The 22,529-nt window shown below is 41.0% G+C and overlaps 1 protein-coding gene and 1 long non-coding RNA gene across 8 annotated transcripts in view; one reads left to right on the forward strand and one right to left on the reverse strand.

The window, feature by feature from the left end:
* The window catches only part of TAFA2 (TAFA chemokine like family member 2), a 147,268-nt gene that overhangs the window by 103,120 nt on the left and 21,619 nt on the right, over window positions 1-22,529 (reverse strand). The gene's annotated exons all lie outside the window — the stretch shown is intronic.
* On the forward strand, window positions 6,792-13,044 carry LOC309541760. 6 transcript variants are annotated; one of them, XR_014223896.1, is made up of 3 exons: window positions 6,792-6,966; window positions 11,551-11,732; window positions 12,850-13,044. It is a non-coding gene; the product is annotated as an uncharacterized lncRNA (long non-coding RNA). The 6 variants fall into 6 exon arrangements; XR_014223897.1 differs by lacking the exon at window positions 6,792-6,966 and adding an exon at window positions 6,979-7,045; XR_014223898.1 differs by lacking the exon at window positions 6,792-6,966 and adding an exon at window positions 7,291-7,358.

The raw sequence follows: 22,529 nt of genomic DNA on the forward strand, positions 1-22,529 counted from the left end.
CCTAGTCTCCCAGAACAGGCAGAGAAATGAGGAGGGCAGAGCAAAGAGAGACAAGATGACAGAGCCTTAGGCTGCTAGGCTTAGAGAGTGGTGGGAAGGCGGGGGACCTTCAGTCCTCACATCTGCCTCATTGGGACAAGACCTACTGGGAAGACTTGCTGTGATCACTAGGCCTGCACTGTTTTCGTTTCCTTGAATAAAGGGTTAACTTCACTGACACCATTGTTTTTTACTGCTGACTCTGGCTCCTGGTAATAATTTTACCACCTCCTCTGTGTTAGTCCGTTGGGACTGAACGACAAATGTACTTATTTAACAAAATGTATATTCTATTTGATTGTAAAAAAATGTCAAAGCAGGGTTGTTGTTGTTTTTAAAAAAGCAACAAAAAATTTCAATTATTAACAAAAGACAATGAAAAACAGCACTTAAAAACTGTCAAAGCTAATTAAAATCAACAGTAAGCTGAAAACGGAATAAAACAACTATAACTTGTACATGTCTGGATAGGCTTGCCTAAGCAAAAAAGTTTTAAGCAGGTATCAGAAAGAATATAGTGAAGGTGCCTGTTCAATGTCAATAGGCAGGGAGTTTCCAAGTATACGTCAATCTCTTACAACTGCAGAATGAGTATTGAGTGGCAGCTGAAACAGTGCTAGTTCTGCAGATCAAAGCAGCCAGGGGAGCACATATCTGAGTTACAGGAGAGACCATGAAAAATGGGAGTAAAAAACCCCCCAAAACTGGTCAGGCTACTAAAGGCTATTTAAGATAAAAGTTTGTTTAAAAGGTGCTTCTATACAAACCAAAATGGTTTATATGTCTTAAATACCGGTAGCTAAGCACAAAAGAGAAAATAGCAGGAATTTCCCCAAAACCCCCATCTCCGAAGTGATAAGGCAACTCACTAGATTTCATAGTGAAATAATGAATTTTCAGAAGATCATCATTTTAAACCTTCAAGTTAAAAACTACTTTCTGAAATAGTGTTAACTAAACAAACCCAGGAAAATAATTAGGACTTTAGACAGCAAGCTTGGTGCGAGCTTAAATTTGCTATCATAAACCATGCATAGACCCAGGGCAGTTAATGTTGAAGTTAATTAAATAATACTGATGATACCAAGGGTGGTATTTGGCCTTGTGGTCTCAAAAAGTTAATTCACCCTAATATTTAGGATTATTCTTTTTCAACTTTTTTCTTCATAACCTTTGAAGCTCTGAAGTTCAGAAGGTAACTGCCCTCTCTATGAAGATTAAAGCATCTTGCAGGAACCTGCTGCTCACCAAATTATGTTTCCACAAATGCTTGCTACATAAAACGGTGACTCCAAAAGGTCTTTTCTTCAGTACCAGCCAAGAATTCCTACTCTGAACTTTCTATTCTCTCCACCCACCATCACTACATGCAGTGTAGTCTAGCCACAAAGGGTTGTATTTTACACTGCAATGGGACTTCTTCTTTCTCTCCTCTCCTGGCACATCCTCAAAATCTGCTGCAGAGGAGAGCAGTAGAAAGCACCATTCCACAAGCAGAAGCCTGCTAAGCTAGCAGAACGGACATACGGGATAGAACCCAAAGCCGTTACTTGCTCTAGTTCACCCATATGTTGTGGCCACCCAGGATATTCAATTATATGCAGTAGCTTTGTGGTGCTGTAAGAAAGTCCATAATCTTCCCTTTGGTGAAAAAATATACAGTAAAATATACAGTAAAAAAATATACAGTAAAAAAATATACAGTAAAATATACAGTAAAAAAATATACAGTAAAAAAATATACAGTAAAAAAATATACAGTAAAATATACAGTAAAAAATATACAGTAAAATATACAGTAAAAAAATATACAGTAAAATATACAGTAAAAAAATATACAGTAAAATATACGGTAAAGTGGGCTGGGAGAGAGAGAAGAGACAAAATCCCCTAACAAAGGATTGCAAAATGGACTAGGTAAAAGACCGCTGGACGGTTAAGTCCAGTCAAAGGTGTCAGGGGCACAGCCAGCAGAGAGAAATAAATCTCCAGAGGAGGAGGAACTGGCTGAGTCGCCAAGAAGTAGGAGGCAGAGCAAGCGATTAGAGCAGAGGGGGGCCAGCAGGAGGCAGGGAAGGACGTGGCGTATATCTGGCCTTGGGAGGGGTCAGAAGCCAGTCGAGTCAACTGACTCTGACAGCGAAGGATGAGTTGTAGAAGCTTGGACTGCTGTATGCCTGTTACTGAGAAATAAACCTCAGCTACTTAAACTGCCAGCGTTCCGTGTCTTGTGTGGGAGAAGCGCTAAACCTGACATAAGGCGACTATGGAGTTGCGGCATTTATCTCGCTTTCAGGACGAGGGAGCCAGCGTTTGTCCACAGACAGCTTTCCGGGTCATGTGGCTGGCCATATAATTTTGTATTAAAAAAAAAAAGGTTGCATGAAAGACATGGTTTGGAAGTTTAGCCTAATAGTCCATCAAGGTATGTATTATTTAGACCTAATGTCCTTTTTGAACACACAAACTGCTAGGTTGGCAGGAGCTGGGACAGAGCAACGGGAGCTCACTCCGTTGCAGGGATTCAAACCATCAACCTTCCGATCGGTAAGCCCAAGAGGCTCAGTGGTTTAGACCACAGCGCCACCCGTTTTAATGAGCTAAACCCTATCCGAGCAGGGGAAAAAAATGTGGCTGGAACACAACAGGAGTTTTGTTGCATTGTGCGGATGCATTAGCATCACCCTGGAATATTTATTTACTTTATATGAATTTATGAAGAGTTTTCAACATGTGATACAATAAAAACCCAACCAGTCCAATAATAATAATAATAATAATAATAATAATAAAAACAGAAAAATCAGAGTAAAGGAGGGAAAGAGAAGAGAAAAAAAGAAAGATAAAGATGTATCTTAATTTTCAATCCACGTATAGAGAAGTGAATCTTCCCGGTTCTCACCTGGGAGAGCTTCCCTCTTCCCCTGTCTCACACCCTGAGAAAAAAATCACTCTGGCCTGCCTCTCATGCAGGTCGCTTCTTCTTCTGATCACTCTGAAATAGTTACAGAGCAAAATGTAGTGTTCCACAGACTGCCACCTTATCCTCACTAATGGTTTCTATATACAGTGGTACCTCAGGTTACATGCACTTCAGGTTACAGACCCTTCAGGTTACAGACTCCACTAACCCAGAAATAGTACCTCGGGTTAAGAACTTTGCTTCAGGATGAGAACAGAAATTGTGCGGCAGCAGCACAGCGGCAGCAGGAGGCCCCATTAGCTAAAGTGGTGCTTCAGGTTAAGAACAGTTTCAGGTCAAGAACGGACCTCCGGAACGAATTAAGTACCACTGTACCATATAACAACACCTTGTGCTGCTGATTTTGTGATATAGGGTAGTCAGAAACAAAGAGGAAAAGCTAGCTGCCAGAGTGAATTCATTCTCAATACATTTTGAGCTATTGCCTTTCTTGGGTGAAATTTCTTCTGAAGCTTCTTGAGGGGAAAATTTGCTTGGGACTGACTGCTTCCCTTACAGCTGACCGAAGCTATTTTTGCTCTTACTTTGTTGGTAAGAGTATTTAAAGGATCTGGCTGCCATATGATACCTAATTTGATGGCCCTTCTGCGGGTGACCGCTGATTTCGGAGGTTAGGTATGTGGCTACTGGAGGGGGGGGCCCTTCCTAGCGGCAAGGTCAAAACCCACTCCCTGTAGGTGTGTGTTTGGTGCCTTCTCATTCTCTTTGACACATCAAGAATAGTCTGTCCCATTCTCTTGGGCCTTAGATGGCTTAATACTTGAGACCCCTTTAATTGCCTTTTTGCTCCCTATTGATTGCTGCTTTATATGACTTTTGGCTTGTCAGTTTTAAGTGTTATATCTTATGGTTTTATGGTCTTTTTATTGGGTGTGGGTGCAAAGAGTAAGAGAGTCCTTCACAGCTTCATTGAAATGAGAAGGCAGGGTAGAAATATTATAAATGTAAAACCACACAAACAAAGGAATAGCAAAAGGGAAGCTGGGAAGCATAAGAAAATGAGGAAATTCAAAAAAGGGGGGGGGAAGGGAAGGAGACAAAGAAATGAAAGAAATGCAGTAATTAGCTGCTTTCAAGTATTACATTGTACTAACTTACAGAAAGACTTAAGGTGAAGATGCATCTTAAGCCCAAATACTCATATATGACATATGTTTGCAAACACATTTACTACATAATACATTACTGTTTTACAAGTACACAAATAAAGAGCTCCGTGTATGAATTGGTCTCTGAAAAGCATAGCCTGGTAAAAGCAGTTGGGCAGAAAAATACTTACTAGAGTCTATTTTTCATATTACCAGCAGCCAACAAGAATTCTAAATGATTCAATAGGATCAAAGCATATAATTTCCCCTTATAGACTTTACATATTCTTAACCAAGACCAGAAGCAAAGTAACACATTCAAATTGTAAGCTGGACTGCATCATATCCAGAAATTTGTCATCTAAACACGTTTCACGGTACATCAGCACTGCATTCTCTTGCAAATACTGGGCACGTGGAGAAAACAGTCTTTTATCTATCTACAATTTAAGATCTGGTATTGAATATACTTTAGTGGTTATTACAGCTATTTTCATCTCTGTAGATTAAGATTGGTGAAATATTTCTAGGAATACAGGACATGTATGGCAAGTGACATCACATTAATACACACACACACACACACCCCAATTGATAAAAAAAACTTAAGAAATTGTGTGGGGTGGGAATTATAACGGATAAAATTTAAAGTATATATAGGATGAAATACAATAATACTGAAAATACTGTACGTATTGAATTCTTACAATACTTCTAAGCGACAATGATTCCATTGTAACAATTACAGCAGCAGAATTATTACTTACACACTTTTGATGGATGCCTGCTGGTGAGTTCATTGAAAACCATTGTTCCCTGGAGAATAGTCTCTTAACAGTTGTCATTATTTTCAGACTAATGCCAGTTTTGTCACACTGACAGTGACAGCATGAGTCTTCAAGGAATGTATGCGTAGACGAGGTTTACACAGATTCAACAGTACAGAGCACCAAATCTCCTTTTTAGGGAACTCTTCCCCTGTTATTTACCTCTGTCTATCAAAAAGTTTTCCCAGAAGATTAGCACTGTCTATTCCCCTCCCTTACAAATTTCGCAACGAGTTAATAACACAAGCCAAAGACTGCAGATGTCTCCCGGTTATTTTCATAGTAGTTCCTCCTGCTTTCAAGTATCAAATTTATTTATTTCAGCAGGAAAGAGCTCATTAAGGTGAGTACTTCATTTCTTGATAAGAACCTCAACACAAAACATCCGTCAGCCCACTGACACTAAGAATCTGCCTCGTGCGGATGAGAAAATAAAAATTATGTATTACCTAAATTATGTAGATTTGCATTAAAATTGTTTACAGCAAGCAATTGCTAATTATAGCAAGTCATACTGCATCTGGCATTATTTCGGCAGATGCAGAAATAGAAAGAAAGAATACAGGAAAGAAGAATACAGGAAGTTTCAGGAGACAAATCATAAGTAATGCATCAAATGCAACAGAAAGATGTATAAAACTGATTATCAGATGACAGCTTTAACAGAGTCCCGTCTAGGAGACATGCAACTTATTAGAGCCCATATAATGTATATATACATGCACTGTATACATGAGAGCTTTTTGTGTATAAATGTATAAACAAGCATCCAAGTGTTTATTCAAGACCATTCAAAATGAGCTTGCAAGTGCGTGTTCATGTTGTGCATTTTTCTCTAAAGTTTCTACTTCGTGTGTATTTTCTCTAGAGTAAGTTTCTACTCAAAATGGCTCAAACGTGTTGAGAAACACACTACTTTTTAATACACCAAACACATCCACAACACACACACACACCAGATTGTGAAAAATGGTTGATCTATTTGTTGCCTCCTGTGCTGCAACCACATTATATAGCTGGCATCATTCTTTTTCTTCCAGTCACAAACACTAAAAGATATCTTACTGGAATTATCTGCTTGTCATTGGTAGCACAAGAGAAACTGACCTTTTGAAAATGAATAGCTTTTTTTGTCACCATGTCTGAAATAGTAGTATGACAGGAATAACCAGAGAATGATAAAGTGGAATTTAGCAGATAACATGCAAGCAAATAAATGAAGCCTTCATTAAATGCACATTCATTGGCCGTACAATTCTAGGCATGTCTACTCAAAAGTAAGATAATAATAATAATGTTACGCCAATGGTGCTTGCTCCCAGTTAAGCGTATACAGGATTAAAGTCTCAATCTCTCATACAAAATCACATGCACCCATATGAGGTTAATATAAGGATGGAGAAATCAAATGCTTCGCAAAAGCTTTCTTCTTCTTACTTATATACTGTAGAGCATTGCAACACAGCAGTTGTTTTCAAAAGCCTCTACCGGCTTGTAATGCTTATCAGCTGCATAGATTGCAACTATAAATAAGTATTTTGGAGACAGCAATTCTAATGGATTCCTCCTCCACTATATTATTTATTCTTGACGGTATTTTTGCATATTTCTGACAGCATCGCATCTTTGATGCATTAACAATTCTCACTGCTGTCAACTGTTTAATATTTCAAGAATTATATTGTGACAATGTGCTTTATTTATAAGTAACATTTACCAGAAATGTTGGAATAATGTATGGAAATACTAATAGAACACTGAAACCAGTTAAGGACTCTCACTACTGTCAGTGACTCCCCCCCCCCCCTTTATACATATATAATAATCTGGATCACAGCTACAACCTAAGGAGTCTCGATGCAGCCTTAGTTATGGACCAGGGGTTCCCAACATGGTACCTGTGGGCAACAGTGCTCCCATCAGAATGTGATATGGCACCTGTAAAAGGTCTCAGTAAATATCTCACCCAAAATTGCAATGCACAAGAGACAACTGTGTGTCTTGGCAGGTCAAATGGCAGGATTTCCAGGTACAGTCGGATGCATCCAGCAGCTGTGGTTTCGGGGTTTACTTCAAGGGTTGGTGGTGTGCCAGCGCTTAGCCCTCAGGTATCGGTTGCAGATGAGAGTGGTTTGGTGGCAAGGTGGCCGAGGAAAGCAGGTGGGTAAGACATTGGGTTTGGATCTTTAGCAACTGGGCACCCCTCAAAGAGGTCCAGGAGGGGTATCGCTTTTGAGAGGTCCACACAGAGGCTGATGGGTCATAGCACTTTTTCATGAGGTGACCCTGGCTAGAGCATCACATCTGATGTATGTCAAGGGTAGGCCAAGAACAGTATGAGGAGCAGACTGCGATGTCGGCTTCACTCAGTGGTACAGTGGTACCTTGGGTTACAGATGCTCCAGGTTACAGACGCTTCAGGTTACAGACTCTGCTAACCCAGAAATATTACCTCGGGTTAAGAACTTTGCTTCAGGATGAGGACAGAAATTGTGCTCTGGTGGTGCAGCACCAGCAGGAGGCCCCATTAGCTAAAGTGGTGCTTCAGGTTAAGAACAGACCTCTGGAACGAATTAAGTACTTAACCCGAGGTACCACTGTATATCACTGGTGAAACCAGCGAGTTCATCCAGCAAGCACTGCTGGCAGAGGGACTCAGGGGCAGTGGCGGTTTCACCAGCGATATATCGCTGAGGGGATCCGCCATTCCACTCTGCCCTCACACTGTGCAGAGGGAGAAAACAGCTGCACCAGCGAGGCACCGATACAGCTTGTTTGTCCCTCTGCATCTTTAAGGTGCTCGGCTGAGGAGTGTGTGGTTGCTGCTCCCCTTAGCTAAGCAGTTAAAGGATCCCCCAGCCCGGCGCTGGCTCCTGCGCAAGTGGGGGGAGCGGCAACCACCGGTGATGACTCAGCTGTGAATCGGGAGCCTTCCTGCGCCGCAGTTGAGCTATACGAACAACCCGCTAGGTGCTGGGGTGAGAGCTGCAACAATTTCACCTGGCACCTTGCAGGCCGAGGCCCACACAGCTTGTTTTTTAAACATTGCAGTATATCACTAAACTGAAATGTTTGGTTGGTGATACACCGTGATGTTGAAAAGCTGATTTCACCTAGTCAAGGGCAGTCTACTTTTTGCTCCTCTGGACCTACCTGAATTATCACTGCAACATACATAAACTGAACACAGCAGGGGGGAAGAAACCCTCTAATTTTGAATTTCATACATCTCCATGATGACACCTCAGCTGCTCTCGGTGTCAAATTCCCAAAGGAACCGTTCTATGTTTTTAATTCTTCTTTCCCATCCTATGTTTCAATCTGGGCAGGAACACATCCTTAGGGAGGCGCTAAGGAGCAAAAAGCCATGGTGGCTCACCACTCACTCATTATACAGTGGTACTTCAGTTTAAGAACAGCCATGTTTATGAACTATTCAGTATAAGAACTCTGCAAAACCGGAAGTAGTGTTCCAGTTAGCTTTACCTCGGTCTACAAACAGAAACCAAACGTTGGAAGGGCACCAGCGGCGGGAGGCCTCATTAGGGAAAGCATGCCTCGGTTTAAGAATGGGCTTTGGTTTAAGAACGGACTTCAGGAACGGATTAAGTTCGTAAACCGAGGTACCACTGTAATATTCTAGAACTAAGTACACACTAATGTGGAAATTACCAGATCTTACCAGGTGAGGGAGCATTTATATAAAACATTCACCATTCCAAAATGATCTCATGACAATGGAATCGAAATGGGCCATTCAAAGAAAGAATAAATTAACAAGAAATTAACAAGAATTTGTTAAGAAAAAAAATTAACAAGAATACTGCAGTATAACCTATCAAAAATAGTACAAAATAATTCATTTTTAAAATGATAATTCCATGCATGTAGGAACAGGATTTGGTTGAATATGACAATTGTGATACTGCTTTTATCAAGCACAAAACACCCCAAACATTGAAATACTCAAAAACATACTGTGCTCAAAGCTTTTCTATGTTCTCCACCAATACAGATTTAACTTCATAAGCTTTCCTTTCTTGAGTGAGAAATCTGATAAAGGGTGATCAATTAACAGCAGCAATGATGCAGGGATAGAATATTAATGTTTAGGAAATCCGCAAATGACTATAATTTTTCTTAGGTCTGTCTCTCTCTCTCTCTCTCTCTCTCTCTCTCTTTAGGGCACAATGACTTAAGACAAAATTGCCACTTAATGAAGTGACTCATCCATTAATGTTCACTGTGAAATACTGCAATTCCTGTTGCTATCTTGCCTATTTTCAGTTTTGTACTCAGCTGCACAAAACTATCACCAAGCAATGTGGAACTTAGAAACAAAAGCAATTCATGTCCCAAATGATGGTAGTAAGACAAAAATGTGAATGAATTATTTTTTAAAAAATGAAATGCACACCATTCTGCTCATGAAGCCAACACAGCAGACTTCAGACTGAATATGCCCTTTCCCTGCATGTACGGATCTCTCTCTAACTACTAGCCAGCAAGATTTAAACTGAGGTATGACATATAGTATCTGAGCAGAATCTTTGCCAGAAGCATTTAACTGCACCTGACACCTGCCGGCCAGCTTGTTTTAAAGCTTTTATCTGCAATACTAAAATGAAGGGTCTATCGTAGAGACTGTACAAACCACACTTCATTTTGATGGTAACTAACGAGGGGTGTGGGGTGGGGCATGCTTACAGTATTGTTCTGAAATTAGAAGAGAATGCATGAGAATCCAAACAAGCAAACTCGCACAACGTGGATCAGAAGCTTTACCTGCCTGTATGCCGATTCACATACAGATTTACTTCATTGGAAATTTAACCCAAGGTGGGAGTACAAACACAGTAAAATAACCCACATAAAACAATAAATACCTTAATTCAATGCCACCATACCACATCAGCAGGTGTAAAAACACAGTAAATGGCATACCAAGTGCAGGGAACTGTTGGCTCCCCAGATGCTGCTGAACTACAGGCAGAGGGCCTTCTCGGTGGTGGCACCCGCCCTGTGGAACGCCCTCCCATCAGTTGTCAAGGAAATAAACAACTATTTGACTTTTAGAAGACATCTGAAGGCAGCCCTGTTTAGGGAAGTTTTTAATGTTTGATGATTTACCGTGTTTTTAATATTCTGTTGGGAGCTGCCAAGAGTGGCTGTGGAAATCCAGCCAGATGGGCAGGGTATTATTATTATTATTATTATTATTACTCACATCATCCTGCCCTCTTGCCATGCTTGTTGGACCTGATGTTGCAGCATCCAGGGAGGCAAAAGTTTCCCTGATCTATAAGAGCTACAGACAAGCTTTGTCATTCAGCAGAAGTTGAGCCAACCCTCTCCTATAAATTCCTAAGTAAATGAGTGTGTTTCGAGCTGGCATCAGAATGAAAGAAGCTTTAGAAGGAAGGGCATTCCATAACAGACCTATTGCCCCTAACACTTACATTAAGTAAGAGATGAGTGAGAGGACTAGCTAAGTGCAGGCATATGGTCAACTACTAGAATAGGATAGGATGCTAGACTTGATGGGCCACTGGACTGACCCACCAGGGACTTCTTATGCTCTTGACTATGGTTAAACTAAAATGACAGTGGCGGCAGCACCAATCTGTGCAATGTCCTCTGCAACCTTCAGAAGGCCACAAGCTTCTGAAGGGGGATGTGGCCAGGGGCAAAAGTGGATGGAGCAATTAATGTAAATGTTAGCTTTGCACAGTAGGCTAGTTTCTAAACACAGCCCACAATATTCTTCATCCTGGGAAGCGAGGGACATTATTCAAGCAGCCTAAGACCCACATATTTATGGGACCGCCTCTCCTGGTATGCCCCGCGGAGGACCTTAAGGTCCACAAATGACAACATTTTGGAGGTCCCAGGTCACAAGGTGGTTAGATTGGTCGCAACTAGGGCCAGGGCCTTTTCAGTACTGGCCCCGACTTGGTGGAACGCTCTGACACAAGAGACTAGGGCCCTACAGGACTTGACATCTTTCTGCAGGGCCTGAAAGACAGAGCTGTTCTGCCTTGCCTTCGGTTCGGACTCAGTCTGACCATTATGTTTCCCTCCCCTTATGGTTTTGATGAGGCTGAATTTTAAATTGCATTTTAACCTGTATTTTAAATTGGTTCCCCCCCCCCAATTATGTTTTTACTGTAATTTTACTGTTGTTAGCCGCCCTGAGTCTGGCTCTGGCTGGGGAGGGCGGGGTATAAATAAATTTATTTTTATTTTATTTTTTTATTATTGACATATTCTGATGAAAAACAAATAAGGCTCCATTCAAGCAGCATGCAATTAAGGATCAACAGGGGGTGTGGTTGGAGAGAGTCCCAAGGGCCAGACAGAGAGTCTGAGATGGCCCCATTCGGCTCCCAGGTCTGAAGTTCCCCATGGTTTAGTATGACATCCAAGGAGATAGAAGTAATCTGAAAAATAAATCTGCACTCCTTGTAAATTCCTTTCTCTGAACAGCCTTGTGGGACTCCACCTGCTCACCATGTGTTAATATTGTGAATAGACAAATGTGTTAGTCTTTTGATTTAAAATAATGACTTTTTCTTCAACTTGCTTCAAAGTAAACCATACGTATGTTGTTCAGCACTGTTCTAGAAGACCTCGGCAGGACACAGAAGAGATAAACTAAACTTACAAAGCACAGCCTTAGCCTGGTGGAAGCAGATACAGTACTTAAAAAGAAGTCACTTGCGACTTGGTCTGTATGACAAGAAATACTATCTGTCAATCAAACTCAGTGCAGTCATCAGTCTTCCCATGCTTCAGGTGAGATGCCCACTTCTAACATTTTTAGGGAGCCATATTTATGCTTCGTCTTTGGTTTATTTTATTTATCAAGCATTTAAAGGGGGGGAGCTGCAAAACTGCTCAGGAAATTGTGGGAGGAACAGCATCCGTCCATCAGGCACCACCATCTTCCAGTTACATATTTATCTTCTCAGTGCAAGCTAGACCACGTATTGAAGACCTGCACAAGTGTTGTTTCCGAAAGAGCTCACCTCAGAACCGAAGTAATAGCCTCATTACAAAGCCATGGAATTGCTCCTGCAAATTCTTAAAGCAGAATTTCTGTGTGCCTCCTCATTTATGTTGACTTTGTCCAGTGCAATTTAAATTTCTGGGAAATCTTTCATAGCCAAAGTATAAAGATGTTAATTTGCTGCTCTGTATTTTAAACTGTGTGAGATAACCAATTCTCACTTAAGACATTTGATTTCAATGGGTCTGCTGTGAGTATGACTTAGCTGGATATTGCCCTGCGTAGGTTCCTGTTAAACAAACATAACTAGTAACTGCTTCATTTACTTCTATAGAGATGCATTGGGGTAAATTAGCTCACAATCTGACAATCAGATTTTCCTAATTGTGCTGTTAAAAACTTTTTTTTCCAAAGGCAATTAACATACACATTAATCAGGAGGAGATTCTTTTACTTCAGAAATCAACACCAAGCCAGATAATTTAATTTATAAAAGCCCACAGTCAACGAAAACATCAGTGCAATGCCAATTTTCCTAATGGTTCTTCTCCTAAACTTATATAGTTCAGGATGTTTCCTTTTAATTTTCTCCTTGTGATTCTATTTCACACAATACTGACTTTAACTTCATCTTCATTTTCTCCACTGAACATATCTATTTTTTTTAAAGTAATGTCTAATAGTCTTGAGTCTTTGGGGGGGGGTTGTATTTTTGAAACACCACCCACCCAACCCATTTCTTTAAATTGTACTGAAGCATTCACATTTGCATGTGAACTGCTGCTTAGTCAAAACTATTATATGTACAAAAAAAATGAAATCAATGCATTCAAGTCACCCAGAATAAACTTCAGTAAGTTGACTTTAGAATTATAATCATAAGATATTGCTTCTATCTTTCAGAGAGTCCTGCTTTAAATTATTTTTAAATCCACACCCGATTTAAAATGACTTATCCAATTCAAGGGAGAAGCTATAAAGATGGCTGAAGCTGGATTATTGACCCATCAAAGGCCTTTAACATGAAAGGTTGTGTTTAATTAAATAAATTGATAACTTGTCATTTGCAAGTCTCTATGGACATGGCTCAGCACTTCTTCAGAGAAACAACATTCCAGAAAGACTATTTTTGGATCCAGTTTTATCTGCTTTGCTTCAAAACCACCCTTTTCATTTCCTCTCTGCAGGCTTTGTACTTTTGCAGCAAGAAGTCCCCTTTACATTTCTATGGGCCTTAAGAAAGCCTGGGACCCCTGGGTATCATAGCCACAGGGGCTAAAGTGATGGTTCCAAATGAATTGTAAAATTGCTGTTTGACAGCCAAAGCATGCCACATTAAGCATTCTGCTGTGTGCACACTTAGCACACTGTCCAGGGAGTCTTTAGTCCTTTCCGTTTTGACTGACAGAGGCTTCTTGGCAATGATGTCCGGAGGAATGCCCAAGCGCAATCTCATGGAAAATAGCAAGTGTTGTCAATCCAAGTTCCCTGTTGTTGTTTTTAAACGGGCTGTCCTTCTTTTTTCTAACAAAGGTACAGCTCTCTTGTCAAAACTTGCCACTACTCCCACTGGAAAATGAAGATCTTGTTTAATTTATTAGTTCATTCAAATGTATGCAGTTTTACAATTGCTCTTTGAGTGACCAGTGGTTGGTGAAAGTTGCTGATTAATGCATTTTTAATTGGGTGGCAAACGACGATTCACAAATATTGGCTTGGCTTACTAGCCGGTAAAGGCAAAGGTAAAGGACCCCTGACAGTTAAGTCCAGTCGCAGAGGACTCTGGGGTTGTGGCTCTCATCTCGCTTTACAGGCTGAGGGAGCCGGTGTTTGTCCGCAGACAGTTTTTCCAGGTCATGTGGCTAGCATGACTAAGCTGCTTCTGGCGCAACGGAACACCAAAACCAGAGCAGTGCACGGAAACGCCGTTTACCTTCCTGCCAGAGCGGTACCTATTTATCTACTTGCACTTTTTGGCGTGCTTTCGAACTGCTAGGTTGGCAGGAGCTGGGACCGAGCAACGGGAGTTCACCCCGTCGCAGGGATTAAAACCACCAACCTGATCGGCAAGCCCAAGAGGCTCAGTGGTTTAGACCACAGCATCACCCACGTCCCAAACCCTTTCCAAATCCTCTGTCAAGCACACATGGATTGGGGTGGTGGTGATGAGGATAATATATATATAAAGCCCTTGAATAAGGAGCTGTTGTACAGTGATTCAATTAAGAAAAATAACAAATCCTGGCTGGAAGCCCAGTTTTGAAAATACAAAAAAAAAAAAAAAGGAAGGAAGGAAGGAAGGAGAAATGAGTTACATGCTGAAGTAAGGAGGTGAGATAGAGCATGAGAGGTTCATACCTCTTCCTCCTTTTCCTAAAGCTCTGTGCAAGTAAAAACAAGGGAGAATATTATGTACTGTAGGGGTATCCAGTATGTCTACGTGCACGTCTCTGGTGAACGGATAAGTGGATTTGTAGATGTATGGTAGTCATTCTAACAGAACTTAATATATTCTGTAGTCCTTATTCCAAGCAACTGCAGCTACGTAGACCACAACAACTTATTATTATAGAGACAATTCATTGCTGCCAGTCTGCACACAGGAGCAACTGTAAACCCTTACATCACTGATTTCTTGTTTAGTCACAGACAGACTGAATTTGTTTGTGGAAGAACAAGTGAGCCATTTTGTTCCTTCACTGTATGGTTTTCAAATGCCCTTCAAGAAGCCAATTCGTCTTTGTAGATATCATATTTTCCCAGTACTCAAAGCACAATATATTGCAACAGGGAATATGGAATTATTTCCCCAGCTTACAATCTCCGATAAAAACCAACTCCATCTGCTTGTGAAGCAGGTTAGGCTACAAGCAACGATTTGCATACAAACACAACTAAGTGAGGATATGAAGCCAAATACCTCCAGTTCAAGTCCAAAGCTCTTTCCAAAACACACTGGTCCATGAGTCTATACAAGCGATGCTCACACTTCTTCCTACGTGGAAGGAATATATGCGTAGGAATGCTGTCATATGTCGCGGTAACATCATAATGTTACGTGTGTGTTGGTGAAACCGGAGAGTGAACATAGGAAAGATGGAACGTAGCTAAAGAAGAGAAAGGAAAACATTCTAAAGGCACTAACATTAACTACAAAATCAGAAAATGCTGCAAAGTTAGCTCTTATTCATAACTCTTCACAAATTTAGGGTAATCCACTAAGATTGGAGAGAACTGATGCCTTCCTAGGTTCAGAGAAGTGAACAGATGAGAGTCATTACTAGGGAGCATCTGAGGAATTCCTCCCCCAATTCCTTTCATTAGGCTTCCTTCACAGTTGGCCGGTGCTGAATGCTGGAAAAAGAAGACAAACTTTCTGTGTTATAAGGCGCCAAAAGTATAGAACGAGCTGTGGTGAGACTATTGACCAGGCATAGGCAAACTCGGCCCTCCAGATGTTTTGGCACTACAACTCCCATCATCCCTAGCTAACAGGACCAGTGGCCAGGGATGATGGGAATTGTAGTCCCAAAATATTTGGATGGCCGAGTTTGCCTATGCCTGCTATTGACCAAATCCTGTGCTGGTTATTGGACTACTGACCAAGGGATACTGTGCTGGTTGTGACCTGCAAAGTCCTACATCAGCCCGGTGGCCATATGTCCTTCTGGACACCACATGCTTGTGGAGGTGGGCAGGGCCACAGGCAAAAGCAGCAGGAAGATCGATTAATGTACATTTTCCCTTTGTACAGTAGGCAAATTTCTGCACATTCTCACACGCTCCACTGTGCCGTCCTTATGGTCTTGCATACTTCCAATTTATTAATGAAACATCTAATTCACTTCACTAGAACTTAAAATATATTTTTTTCTATGGGAACAGGTTTTCGTACACACTTACCTAGATACAAAAACACAAATCACACAAAGGATCCCTTAGAAACAAGGAAGGTTGCTGGAGAGGGTTCGCCAACTGAAAGCTATTATCATAAAAACCATCCCATCTTAAGATTCCAAATCTATTCCTATTCAGGCTTTAATCAAAAAAAGTAAAACTATACTGTACAGATGTTATCTATTTTTACAAACACTATACATATGTTTTGAAATATTACAAATGTAAATATTTCAAATATTTTTAGAAACTCTTGTTGAGTCCTATTTTTATTTGCAGTAAATATTTTTTAAATGCTAACAATTCTGAAGGTGCGTCAAGTTTAACAGTGTCGGCAACAGCAGCTAGGTTCATACACAAGAGACACCTCATCATCAGCTCTCAGTGTTGCTCAAGCCAATAAACAAATAGGTGACCTTTTATACCTGTCAAAATCTTTAAACACTCTATACTCATTTTTCCTGCTTGTGCAAGCCAGCTAATCACAAAACTACCTAGAAGTCAAAAGCCCAAGAATCTTCAGGTTACAGCCAGCATGTCAAAAATTCAAAACTGGGGTGGAAGAAGAGTATTTAAACAAATACAGGTGGAGAAAGTCTGAAGAGAGAAGAGCTTAACTGAAATATGCGCTTAATTGAAATAGTCATATTTTTGAGAAAAGAATTTGAGTTATTATTTGGAGAGAGAAAATATTGTAATGCTTTAAGCGTGGTAGTACATCACTGCAAAGGCAGTACTGTTGGAAGAATATGCTACCAAAGCTTTTGTTATACCTATTACAACAGCTACAGTCAGAAAAAGAATTATTGTCCATGGTTTCTTTTAAAATAAAAAACTGCATTTCAGTGGACTGTGATATAAAGGTACTGAAAAGGAGTAATCTAAAAATAAACACTAATAGAACACATTTCCAGCTTTGATCAAACAGATCCTTAAATTATTTCGGTACAGTCTCTCCTATTGCTAAGAAAAGCAAAGACAAAAATGGACTTACAAATGCATCCAAAATAACTAGCAGCTGCCTGTGAATAAGATGATGGGCACCCCAAATATTGCCAGTAAGAATGAATGCATTGCACTAAAATGCCCAAACTCACTAACACGTGAAATTTCTATCTAAGTGTTCTGATGGGGACATAAAATTAGCCATGAATTATTAGGCAGAATTAGTAGTGGTACCTCGGGTTAATAACTTAATTCGTTCTGGAGGTCCGTTCTTAACCTGAAACTGTTCTTAACCTGAAGCACCACTTTAGCTAATGGGGCCTCCCGCTGCCGCTGCGCCACCAGGGCAAGATTTCTGTTCTCATCCTGAAGCAAAGTTCTTAACCCGAGGTACTATTTCTGGGTTAGCGGAGTATGTAACCTGAAGCGTATGTAACCCGAGGTACAACTGTACTACTGATAGAGATCTTTGTGTCTTCTTCCGAATGAAACCTTCCCCTTCTCAACCGCCGCCTCATGTCTCTCCAGATTTCCTCACCTGTGTGACATTAAAGCATGACACTCAACTCTGCTTCAGGACCAAATGAAAGCCTAAAGTCATTTCTTATCTGTCTCCCCCTTCTCATCAATGCAGACGGATGATAAATTTTGAGTAAATGGAAGAGGAAACTTGGAAGAATGGACACAGCTTACAAGCTGGGCCAAAATTAATTTTTTTTTTACCCAGATCACAATATGCTTGATATTTGTAAAAAGGGGGGGGGTGTAGTTCTGAACTCCTGTTTCTGACATCTTCTACGGCACTAATTAGTACAACAGCTCAGCAAATTGGGTAACTATAAGGCTTATCTTCCTGCAACAAAAGCATTATCAACTTCACTTCTATCTAGCACAGGGGTAGGCAACCTAAGTCCCAGGGGCCGGATGCGGCCCAATCGCCTTCTCAATCCGACCCACGGACAGTCCGGGAATCAGCGTGTTTTTACATGAGTAGAATGTGTGCTTTGATTTAAAATGCATCTGTGGGTTATTTGTGGGGCACAGGAATTCGTTCACTTTTTTTCTTCAAAATATAGTCCGGCCCACCACATAGTCTGAGGGACGGTGGACCGGCCCACGGCTAAAAAAGGTTGCTGATCCCTGATCTAGCATGATAGGCAGAGAAAGGATTATGTCTTCCTTTCCTATTGTTTACTGCAGTCATTTCTTTTCATCATCTAAATGGGCCATTGGTTAAACGCTAACACATTTCCAAGTAGCATGTGGTTTGGACTTTAAGTAACTTATAAAGTCAGGAGCTGTATTTGCATATCAGTTACGTAAGCAATTAGTCAGAATTCTACATTTGTTTCAGAATCAAGACATGGTTATGAAACTTAAGTGACAATAAATTAATTTATCTTTAAGGTACCAGAGGATTCTTTGATTGTGGGATGTAAACAGATACCAGTTGTTTGCATGGCCCTGTGGGGTCAGCAATTTCGGTCTCGAAGCCACCCAAAGTGCTCCCCATAGCATATTACAACTGCTGTTGACATGCCTCTTAATATAAAAAGCAAGGGGGAGAGCTGTTATTCCAGCAATACAGTCCCAAATCCCTGCTGGGCAGGCAGCATTAGTTGTGCGGTTCTTTGAATCCTGGCCTGTGAGATTTTGTTTTTGTTCAAACAGACTTGCCTACCTTTCAGCTATTGAGAGGAAATGTGGCAAGTGTATGACGTCTTGAGAGTAGGGAGATTAGGTAAATGGTTTCTTTATTTGAAAAGGCAGAAACAAAGAATATGTACAATTCTGAAAGATTGCTGTTTGTGTAACGCTAATTGAACACAGGACTTTCTCTGAAAAACAATCACTCAGCATACATACAAATTGGTGGATTTAGCAGGAATCCCTTTAGGCCAGTGTTAATTATTTGAGACTGAAGCCTAGAGACTGGAGTGAGCCAGCAAGGCGGAAACATGACAAATGGTAAACGGCAACAACTTGTTCCACAAAACAATAAATACTGATTACGATGATGATGCAGAGCTGAAAAGCTGCTTGACATGAAATGAAATTATTCAAAGTTAATGAAGAATAGAAAGCCTTCAAGGCTGGGAGCATCATCATAACAAGCAAACAAAAAAACACATTGCGGAATTTGAGCTTCATTGGTTGGCCTTCCCCTTTCACTCATTGATTCTCAAAGACTACTAATTTAACTGAGCAGTGTTTTTGCTCAGCTGTGACACTATTGATTCAAACCTGGAACTGGTCAGGAGTTTGATTTAAGAATTCATTGACTAAATACACAGAGAGAGAGTAAAGTTGCTTATACAGCAACCTTGCAAACACTTTTGCACGGCCTGCTCGCCCTGATTTTTGTCCATTTCCTGTGCCTCATAATGGGGAGGGACGCCCAAGAAGAGATAGTGACCAGCCTCGAATTTCTCCTGGCACATATACAGTACACCTACCTCTAGGTCTCCCCCTGCCATGGTACATATGCATGCACAAGATGTTAGAGACTCAAAATACTTGTAGCTTCCTAGCAGTCTGCAACCTTCCTAAAATACTTCTCCCTGGTGTGTGTGCTAGTTTTCTATTTGCAATGATATTTTTTGAAGACAGGTAAGCATTCCTAACGGACGCGGGTGGCGCTGTGGGTTAAACCACAGAGCCTAGGACTTGCTGATCAAAAGGTCAGCGGTTCGAATCCCCGCGACGGAGTGAGCTCCGGTTGCTTGGTCCCTGCTCCTGCCAACCTAGCAGTTTGAAAGCACGTCAAAGTGCAAGTAGATAAATAGCTACCGCTCCGGCAGGAAGGTAAACGGCGTTTCCGTGTGCTGCTCTGGTTCGCCAGAAGCGGCTTACTCATGCTGGCCACATGACCCAGAAGCTGTACGCTGGATCCTTCAGCCAATAAAGCGAGATGAGTGCGCAACCCCAGAGTTGATCACTACTGGACCTAATGGTCAGGGGTCCCTTTACCTTTAAGCATTCCTAAGTTCTTTCCTTTTAAAAAAAAATATTTTTATTGAACAAATTTAACAAATTAAATTATAAATCAATATAACCAATTACATTTCCCCCTTTCCACTCCCTCCCTCTCCCACCCTCCAGAGACTTCCCTCAGCTACCCTCTCTGATTTGTTTATACATGTTATTCTCTGCATGTTGTAAAATTGTACATATCATTGCCTTATCTATAATATGTTCTACTAATAAATTTGTGGGTGTTTATTCAAAACCTGCCATGGAGTCCAAATCCTTTGGTTGTCTTTTTAAATAGTTTGTAAAAAGTTTCCATTTTTCCTTGAAGTCACGGTTGTCCTTCTCATGTAATTTATATGTTAACTTTGCCAACTCCACATAGCTCATCAGTTTTTCTTGCCATTGTTCTTTCATTGGGATTTCCTCATCCTTGTGCTAACAAGACTCTTACTGCTATTGTAGCATACATAAATAAGCTCTTTGTTTTTCTTGGCAGGTCTTGTCCTAAAATCCCTAACAAAAATGCTTCTGGTTTTTTTACAAATGTCATTTTTTTTAAAAAAATCAGTTCGTTATATATCATCTCCCAATTTTTTTTAACTTCTCTACATTCCCACCACATATTATACAAAGTACCTCCTTTTTCTTTACATTTCCAACATGTATTTGACCCAGTTTTATACATTTTTGCAAGGATTCCTAAGCTCTTTTCACATCAAAATTGGAAATTATGCAAGCCACACATACACCCCTTGAATGAGTATCTGAAAAGTGATCCCTACTTCTTCCTCAGCACCAAACACACTTCCTTCTCTTAACCCCTGCAAACTGCAGCAGGGGAGGAAGTGGCAGGATGGCAGAGAGAAGAGAGGAGAAAAGCTGGTCCTTTTCTTTCTATTCCATCTCCCTGAACCAATAGGCAACAACAATACACTTCCTTACATTTCTGGAGAGTGAACTGATCTGTTCAATGTTAACTGGTATGTTAGGGTGATGGAGAACGAAAGGGGAAAGCTCCCTTCCTCTTCTTTCCTTACCTGCCCACAACTTCTATTCTTCCTGCTGCCACTTGCAAAAGATGAGGGGAAAGAAGGCAGCAAACCCCTCTGGAACCCATGACTTGAAATCATGTGACAAACGGGAGTGTGGGCGGATCCATAGTTTGGTAAAAAGATTCAAGTTTCAGAATCTTACAACTCTCTCCTTTTTTAAAAAGTAGGAAATGGGTGGGTGAAGGAAACTTTGCTACAAAAGGTAAGGCCGGATATATTTGGCGAAGGATATTAATTCTGTTTAGGTTTCAGCATGGGGCTTTAATTTGAGAATCCCTGACAAAGCTGGAAAATCAGTTGGCTGAAAGTCTATATTCATCCTTCTCTCGCTTTGGCGGCTTAAGTGTACATAGTGGAAGTCCGTCTTTTGGAAGGCTTGCTCCTTTCTGTTGCCAAGAAGTAGAGAGTGCACATTGAGAGTGTCTCAGGAGGAGTTTTATGTGAGCATAAAAGCTTCTGTAATGGCTGTCCAAACTCTTGTGAAATGAGAGATTATGGGGCAAATAGGGACTTGGGTTGTTGTTTAAAACAAAAATTAGAAGCATGTGATTAACAAATCATTATAGAAAAAGAATTTGCCCACTCTAGATTTGTGCCTACTCTGCTAACCACCTAGAGGCAGAGTCAAGACTGGAATTTAGCGGAAGGTTACTTCCCATTAGGGACGCGGGTGGCGCTGTGGGTTAAAGCCTCAGCGCCTAGGGCTTGCCGATCGTAAGGTCGGCGGTTCGAATCCCCGCGGCGGGGTGCGCTCCCGCTGCTCGGTCCCAGCGCCTGCCAACCTAGCAGTTCGAAAGCACCTCCGGGTGCAAGTAGATAAATAGGTACCGCTTACCAGCGGGAAGGTAAACAGCGTTCCGTGTGCTGCGCTGGCTCGCCAGATGCAGCTTTGTCACGCTGGCCACGTGACCCGGAAGTGTCTCCGGACAGCGCTGGCCCCCGGCCTATAGATGTGAGATGGGCGCACAAACCCCAGAGTCTGTCAAGACTGGCCCGTTCGGGCAGGGGTACCTTTACCTTTACCTTACTTCCCATTAAGGCTAGCCACTAAAAATGTTTTTCCCCCACTTACCAAAGTTCCTTTCGAGTGTGCCTCCAGGATTAATTAACCCGTGCCTATATGCTCCACTCCTCCACTGACCAAGAATTGTACACAGAGTTGGAAGAGATTTGTCCTTCTTTTATTAAAATAGTTTGGTGCGGTTTTTCTAAACTAATTCAGAAGAGTATAAACCAGTATCAGTTGGTAGGGTAGCAGTGCAGCTAACAAGTCAGGTCAGAAACAATGCATGGCACTGCTCTGATTTTATATATATATATGAAAACATTAACAATAACTGGAAATCAAGCTGTATTCATTGAGAATTGTTCACTTATTTCCACCCTCTGCTTCCTATTCTTTAACCAGTTACCAGTTCACAAGAGAACGTCTCAGTTACTATGAGTCACAACACAGATACAGCCACAGAATAAGGTTTCCACCCCTTCTATATAGCCATCACATTCTGGCACTCACTTAGTAAAGTTCTATGCTCTGTTCAAACTAAGAGTGTTTTCGTTCTTACACACAGAACTGAAATTAAACATATATATATCTGCAGGAGAGCAAACAAAAGCAAAGAGCAGTGATAATTCATGATGACAATAGGAGAGTGCCCTAAGCTGTTCTTGCCCCAGTAAACAATGCAAACGGGAATATATAATTAGCGGTAGGTA

Source organism: Podarcis vaucheri, assembly GCF_965113315.1.
Source record: "Podarcis vaucheri genome assembly, chromosome: 10".
Classification (NCBI taxonomy): Eukaryota; Metazoa; Chordata; class Lepidosauria; order Squamata; family Lacertidae; genus Podarcis; species Podarcis vaucheri.